Below are 7,995 nucleotides of genomic sequence, written 5' to 3' on the forward strand. Positions count from 1 at the left end.
TCCCGAAAGGATGAGCGACGTGCGGTAGGCGCGGATGCCCGGGCGGGGAGCCTGGGGTTGAAGCCGGACAGCGAGTCTGTGGCAGGACGGGCCTGGAGGGAAGTCACTCCAAGGATGCTGCTGCACGTGGCAGGAAGAAGTGGAACGGAAGCCTGAGGGCACACGGCAGGGAAGAGCTGATCATCGAGGGACAAGGTGTCCTGGCAGAGAAGTGTCTTCTGCACGATCGGCAAAGTCTACACACACGCACACTCACAGGTGAGGGGGGGCAAGAATGAAAATAGTAAAACTTGGGCCTGGAGAGGGACCAGAGAGCCCAAAAAGAACAAACCCGGAGTCACTACAACGGGGCGGTTATCAAATTGTGGGGGTGAGGGGTGGGGAGGAACGACGCCTGGGTGACAAGAGTCATTTGGGCGTCTGACTCATGGTTTCTGCTCAGGTCATGATCTCATGGGTTGTGGGTTCGAGCCCCGTTGCTGGCTGGGTACTCGGCACCCAGTGCGCTGATCCTCTGCCCCTCCCTTCTACAACACCACCCCCCTCCGACACACTCTCTCTCTCTAAAGTAAATAAATGACTCTTTTTTTTTAAAAAAAATTCTAAGGGGGTTAGTACTCAATAGCAGTTTCAAATACAAAAATGAAAATTTACTACCAATTTAAGAAAAACAGCAACCTGCCCAAAATAAACCTGAAAAGAGAAATCGAATCCTGGACTCTTCACCCGCTGCCTTCCCTTCTGGCCACGATTTCTTTCCATTAATAATCAGAACAACATCCTCTAGGAGCACGGGTCTGGGTGGGACCTGACTGGCCATTCCCGCCGTCGGTATGTCCCTGCAGCAGCTACGTATTAAAGACGATGTGTGGAAGCTTCTTTCTTGCAGAGGTTGGCCACCATGATAATCCAGTTTCTGAAAGGGAGTTTCTGCCAGCAGGAAACAGAGTCCAAAGATGATCATGGTCATCGGAACCAGTTCCGAGCTCACACGGCTCTTGACCTTGTAGATGAGAAGATGTGGCTTGTCGCACAACACGCACTTGAAAACTGCGGACTAGTTCAAGGAGTGGTTTGTTTCAGCATTTCTTACCACAGGTCATGTGAGACTTATTATGCTTCATGACAAAAGGCAAGAACACGGAATAAAGAACTTCTTTACCAATGTCTGTGATTTATACATAAAGTTGGCAATGAATCCGTTTTATGAACCCAATTCTCCTATGGGATCAAGTGCATTTAGCAGAAAAGTTCAGTTTCTCGGGAAGAAACACCTTTTAGGTCGAATGCAGAAAAAAATTGGACATAAACAATGTCACGACAATGGGGAATTCTCAGAAATGAGTACATTGCAAGTAGCTTGATTAAATAGCCTGGGAAAATGAAGGAAGGAAGGAAGAAGGAAAGGAAGGGAGGGAGGGAAAGAGGGAGGGAAGGAGGAGGAATGGAAGGAGGGAGAGAGGGAGGGAGAAAGGAGGGGGGGGAGGAATGGTATAAAGCCATTAAGGCTGAAGGCATAGTGGGGACCTACCGTATGGGGTGTGAGTGTGCCAAAGAAAGCTTTGTCCCTGTCAAGACTTTACCATCATTACACACACCGTTCGTGATTTCAGTGGAAATGAAGCTCAGAGGGTTTCTTGGGGCAGACTCACAAAAACCACAGAGCAAATCTCTTTGACTCAGATTGCTAAACATCCGGGTGGTAAGGGGCCTGATTCGTGGGAAATAAAAGGAGCAATGAATTGTCTTTTGGTGTTTGTGAAAAGTGAGGACTAAAAATCTGCAAAGTCTCCCCGGGCGACGCATCTGACTTGCCTCTACAGGTTTCCTCCTCTTCTAGGAGTGATCCTCCCCCCAGCGCTGAGCTGTATGAAATACAAAGGCAGGGGTGCCTGGGTGGCTCAGTGGGTTAAAGCCTCTGCCTTCGGCTCAGGTCATGATCTCAGGGTCCTGGGATGAAGCCGGGCATCAGGCTCTCTGCTCAGTAGGGAACCTGCTTCCTTTCCTCTCTCTCTCCCTGCCTCTCTGCCTACTTGTGATCTCTGTCAAATAAATAAATAAAATCTTTAAAAAAGAAAGAAAGAAGGAAGGAAGGAAGGAAGGAAGGAAGGAAGGAAGGAAGGAAGGAAGGAAGGAAACACTCCCTTCAGCGCAGCCCTGGGAGGGAAGAGGTCGGATGGGTGGAAGGAAGCAAGCCCTGGGCCCCCGCCAAGGACAGAGCAGGGGCGTGGCCACCCCTGTGCTGCGAGCTCCCCCCTGAGGCCAAGCACACAGTGTCAGGCTGTCCCCAGAGAACTCAAGGGTGGGGAGGATTCCTTCTTCCCACTTTTGTAAAGACTTTGTTTCTACTGGACACCCATTTTTAAAGCTTTTTCCCCCCTATACACTCAATGCTGCTGCCAAAAATTCATTCAGGCAACTTTTCAGATACCTTCGTGGTACGCCTGTCTGAGCAGTCGCCTTGGGCACAGGGTGCCGGCCGCAAACCTGCCCAAATTGGCAGAATGAGCGTGGGATGGGATGGTGGGGGAGGGCCAAGCACGGACCCCCAAACAGAGAGGGACGGGGACATCCGCAGCCAAGAACCCTGTTCCTCCCGGCACTTCGGAATCAACGGCAGACCTCAGCGGCCTGGAGTCATGGGAGGCTTGATTTCACTGACCTTGTATGTTTCCCTTTCCCTCTGCCTGATGGCTTATGTGTGCCAGGACTTCACGAAAATTCCTGTCAGAAACCATGGAGTCCCACACATTCTGTAGCTGAGAAGCATTATCGCTCAGGGCTCCAGCTCCGGGGTCAAACACCTCTGAGTTCTTACCATGGTTTCATCACTTCCTACCCACAGGAACTTGGGTGTGTCAATGGACCTCTCCAAGCCTCTATTTTCTCACCTGTAAAATGGGACGACCTGATAAACTTTGTGTCTGGAAAGAGCAAATGGGGAGGCAGCGAGGTCAGCTCTCTTTTCATAAGCCTTATTGAAATACCTGACACTTTAAACCATGTCCATTTATCATTTTGGTTAAAAGGTAAAAATGATTTTAAAATATTAAAATACTTCAAGTAAGAAAAAGAGAAAGAAAAAAAAAACCTGAAGGCTAGAATAAGACATTTCTTTCTAACCAAGAAAAGAATATCCACAGACACATAGAAATGAAATGGGTATTTGCATCCCTCAAACAGGTTTTCTCGATTATGTTATGAGGAAAGTGAGAATAGAAGATAAAAAGAGTGTAAATACTCACATTTCATTTTCAACCTGAGGAGCTCACTGGGCATGAGCCAGCCTGGGTCTGTTACCTGCTGTGTGCTGTGTTAGTCATTTCTCGATTACATCCCTGCTTTTTATTGCACGTATATTTATTTTCTTTATGAAAATGATAATTTCTACACACAGCAAAATATCCATTTTAGTTCTCCCTCAGGTCTCTTAATTCTTTTTTCTGAATATTAAAAAAAATCTTTATCAGAAAAAGTTGATTAGATTTGCTTATTGGATGAAAAAAAATCCATTTTCCAAGTGTAGAATGAATTATAGTATGAAAAGAGTTATTTGTAAAAAATAGAAATATCAACTCTAGATTTGTGTAAAATAGCGTCTACTGCAATTTACTATGAAGAGAGATTTAAAAGATGGAATAACATAATAACATCACAGTAACTGAAAATTTCTCTGGGAAATATTCTCTTGTTCTGAAAGAATTTTGACAAACAGCATTTCAGAGGTAAGTTTGAGTTACATTATAGGACGAAAACAGTTAAATGTCTGCAGTTTTGTATGATTGAATGTAATGAAGGAGGACTCAGAAAGTGTCATTACTTTTCTTCTTAGTTATAATGAGAATTCTACTCAGATCATACACTTAAAATGCATGCATTTTATGGCATGTAAATTATGTCTCGATCTTATGGACTGAATGTTGGTGTTTGCCCCAAATTCACAGGTTGAACTCCTACTCTCTGCATGTGGGCTTTGGGAGGTAAAAAGGGTTAGATGAGCCTGGAGGGCAATATGTTCATGAATGGGATCAGTGCCCTAAGGAGAGGGAAGAGAGACCTTGCTTCCCTCCGCTCCTGCAAGAGAGCCTTTCCCAGAATTCTGACCCTGCCGGCACCCTCCTCTGGGGTTCCCAGCCTCCGGAACTGTGAGGAATAAATTTCTGTTGTTTATAAGCCAGCCAGTCTGTGGTATTTTGTGATGGAATCCCAAACCCATTGAGACATTCAGTAAAGCTGTTTAAAAAAAAATCGACTTCAGTCATTCATTCATTACTATTTTCAAAACCCTAATGCGTAATTTATCAGTGGGAGATCTCACAGTTTCCACGAAGCTAAATGACTTGTCTGACTCATTCAGAGACAGGGAGAAAACCAGGCCACAAGGAAGAGCCCAGACCTTGTCCTTCTTGGCTCAATCCCCTCATTCATGAGGCTTGGATATGAAAGGGCCCAGCCTACTGCCAGTGTTTGCAGTACTCCAAGACCGGAGGGTAATTAAACCAAGGCCACGGAAGTTTGTAGAAAAAGAACCAGAAACTAAAGTCCACCGTCTCAACTGCTTCTTCCTCCATGGTAGGTTAACCATTACCTGGAGACCAAACAAGGATCGCGGACGCCTCCCTCCTTGACTCTGAAGAACCTGCTTTACCCCGGCCCACGCCCCAGCCCTCCGCGCCACGTGTTATCAGAGGACAGACAGCCTCACTGCAGAGGTCTGACTCAACCCAACCAATCCCTGCTGGGGGACTGAAAAAAAAAAAAGGGAAGAAAGAAAGAAAAAGACAACAAGATTTGGGTGGCAACATTCAGAAAGCCTTTTTTGGTGGTTAGTATCCACATTGCAGGGCTCGAGTGCGTTCCTGGAGGCAGAGAGGACCACAAGCCTCCAGGAACCCCTGGGCGACGTGCTTCTCAGGCTAGCACGTGCACCCGGATCACCCGTTGACCTGAATAAAACACAGAGTCTTACTCATTAGGTCTGCGGAGAGCGCTGAGATTCTGCATTTCCTTTACTGTTTTTTGTTTTGTTTTTTTTAAGATTTTATTTATTTATTTGAGATAGAGATGGATAATGACAGAGATAACAAGAGCACCCACAAGCAGGGAGGAGAGGAAGGAAGCAGGCTCCCTGCTTAGCAAGGAGCTCGATGCGGGGCTCGATCCCAGCACCCTGAGATCATGACCTGAGCTGAAGGCAGAGGCTTAATTGCCTGAGCCACCCTGGTGCCCCTGAGATTCTGCATTTCTAAGAAGCTCTCAGGAGACGCTGATGCTGCTAGGACTGGGACCACCCTTCAAGCAAATTCTAGAGCGGCTCTGCTCAGTAGAAGTGTTGGCTGCTGCAAAAATGCAAGCCACATACATGATTTTAAATTCTCGGGTAGCTACATTAAAACAGCAAAAAGAAATAGAGAAAATTAATTTTAACAGTACATTTTTATTTAAGCCAAAAATTCAAAATACTGTTTCCATGTGTAACTAAGAGGGAAATTTATTTATGAGATGTTCAACATTCCTTTGTTCCTACTAAGCATTTAAATTCAGTCTGTATTTTATGGGGTGCCTGGGTGGCTCAGTGGTGGCTCAGTGGGTTAACCTCTGCCTTCAGCTCAGGTCATGATCTCAGGCTCCCGGGATCAAGCCCCACATTGGGCTCTCTGCTCTGTGGGGAGCCTGCTTCTGCATCTCTGCCTGCTTGTGATCTCCCTCTGTCAAATAAATAAATAAATAAATAAATTCAGTCTGTATTTTAGACTTCCAGTACTTCTCAGTTCCTGCTGGGCATGTTTTGGGGGCTCGGTAGCCCATGTGACCTGGGGCTGCTGTGTAGGACAAGCCAGCTCTAGGGCCTTCCTCAAGGTGCTCTGGAATGCCTAGGCAGGCACACCAGAAGCTAGGGGAAATTATCCTCACCCTACTCCTTCGTTTTTCTTGTGCGAGGTCCGCTAAGGGGTCCTATCGACTGAGAAATGGAGACAAGAAATGTTCAGTCTTTTGAGGTCTACTTACCAAGAACAGGAAGGGTCATGATGGCAAGAGAGGGAGGAGGGCATTTGCAAGGAGGAGCCTTCCCATGGGGAGTGTAGCCAGCACCGTGGGAAGCTGGGGGAGGCCGATTCTGATGGGCAAGTGGAAGGGCAAGTGAGAGGCCCCAGGGCCCCTCCATTGCACACTTGTCTGTGACCCCTCACCACCCATCCCGGACCCCAGACACTTTGGCCGCAGCCAAACTTACTAAACCCCGTGGCTTGCATTTAGTATCAAAAATGAAGTCAAAGAGGGAAAGGAAAAATATATATATTTAAAGGATAATGTACAGATTTAAAAAGATAAAAAATGGAAGGTGGGGCAGGGTACCTGGGTGGCTAAGTTGGTTGAGCAGTCAACTCTCCATTTTGGCTCAGGTTGTGATCTCAGGGTCATGAGATAGAGCCGCGTGTCTGACTCTGCGCTCAGTAGGGAGCCTATTTGAGATTCTCTCTCCTTCTCCCTCTGTCCCTCCACCCCCCCCCCCACTCTCTAGAACAAATGAATAAAGTGAGGTTAGCAGGACATAACAGAATTCCAAGAAGAAGAAAAACTCTTCTAAACACTTACCCCCTACTGGTTTCTCACTTAGTTCCCAGGCTACTCACAGCAAGATAAATTTAGGAACTTGGTTTTCCTGCCTCCTGCCTAGAGACAGGAGGAGGCCTGAAGTCACAGCCTTTAGCCCCCATACAACTAGCACGAGAGGCTCACTCTTGTCTCTTCCCCAGATTCTGCTTATGGAAGTCACAGAACCAGAGGACCGTTGACTCCCAACTCCCTTCCAAGCAGGAATTATTTCAGAAACAAGGGCAGCCAGCCTTTCCCTGGAAACTTCCACAAAAGGTTTACCCTCAAGAAGACAGCTTTTTCCATTTTCGAGAAGTCTTACAAAGTCATTTCTGTCAAGCTGAAGTTTACCTTCATTGAAAGTTCATCCACGAAATAAAAATTAAATAAGGAATAAATCAAGTTAATCCACTAATCCAAGTCCTAGTTCCGGAACTCCGCAAACCACTTGTCATCCTTCTTCTTTAAGTAATTGAAAACAGCTGTTGAGGCGAACTGCTCCTAGATCTCTTGCTGTTCAAATCCGCCAACACCTTTACAACAACCCGAGACCTATATGTATAGGGTAATTGTCCAGAAAGAGGATTAGTTAACTAAACTGCTGTACACCCACACAATGAATTATTATGCGGCTATTTAAAAATGATAATGGAGATGTAGATTTATTGACAGCGGAATACTTCCGCCATATGTTAAATAATTAAAAGGCAGGCTAGAAAACCATATGTATAGTAGAACCCTATTTTTTTTAATCTATAAGTATAGTTTTACAGTGAGAAAAGTCTAGAAGGATACACACTAAAATATCACGGAGGTTATTTATGGATGAAGGCATTACATTTGTTTTTGTCTTTTTGCTTAACCACATTTTCTAATTCTTCTATGCGAGCATGTGGTACTTGTATAATACTGTTAAATAATGTTCTACATAAATAAATAGAAATTATAACTAGTCTTCATAGCAGATAGGGAGCAATGACAAATCATTCCTTGGTTCCCTCAATGAATGAATACTTGCCATATGCCAGACACTGTTTAGGTGCAGCTGTAGGTACAAGACAGAGAAAAATCCCCGCTCTCTGGAACTTACATTTCCACGAAGGAGACAGACGTTAAAAAATAAATTAGTAAAACACATTGTATATTAGTAGTGACAAGTGGTAACAAGAAAAAAAAATCTAGGTAGGGAAAAAGTAGCAAGTATTAGGGGAGATTAAAATTTTAGGTAAGATTGTCTGGAAAAACCTCACAAGAAGGTGCCATTTTAGTAAAGACCTGAAGTCAGTAAGGGGATGATCTATATCTAGGTATCTGTGGAAAAGAGCTCCACATCAAAAGAGATGTAGTACAAAGACCCTAAGGCAGGAGCATGGCTCACATTCTAGAAGTACCAGAGAA

At 45.2% G+C, this 7,995-nt stretch overlaps 1 pseudogene; it reads left to right on the top strand.

The window, feature by feature from the left end:
- The first annotated feature begins 581 nt into the window (after window positions 1-581).
- On the top strand, window positions 582-1,902 carry LOC123950316 (annotated as a pseudogene).
- Window positions 1,903-7,995: the final 6,093 nt, after the last annotated feature.

This window comes from Meles meles, chromosome 9 (genome assembly GCF_922984935.1).
Source record: "Meles meles chromosome 9, mMelMel3.1 paternal haplotype, whole genome shotgun sequence".
Taxonomy (NCBI): Eukaryota; Metazoa; Chordata; class Mammalia; order Carnivora; family Mustelidae; genus Meles; species Meles meles.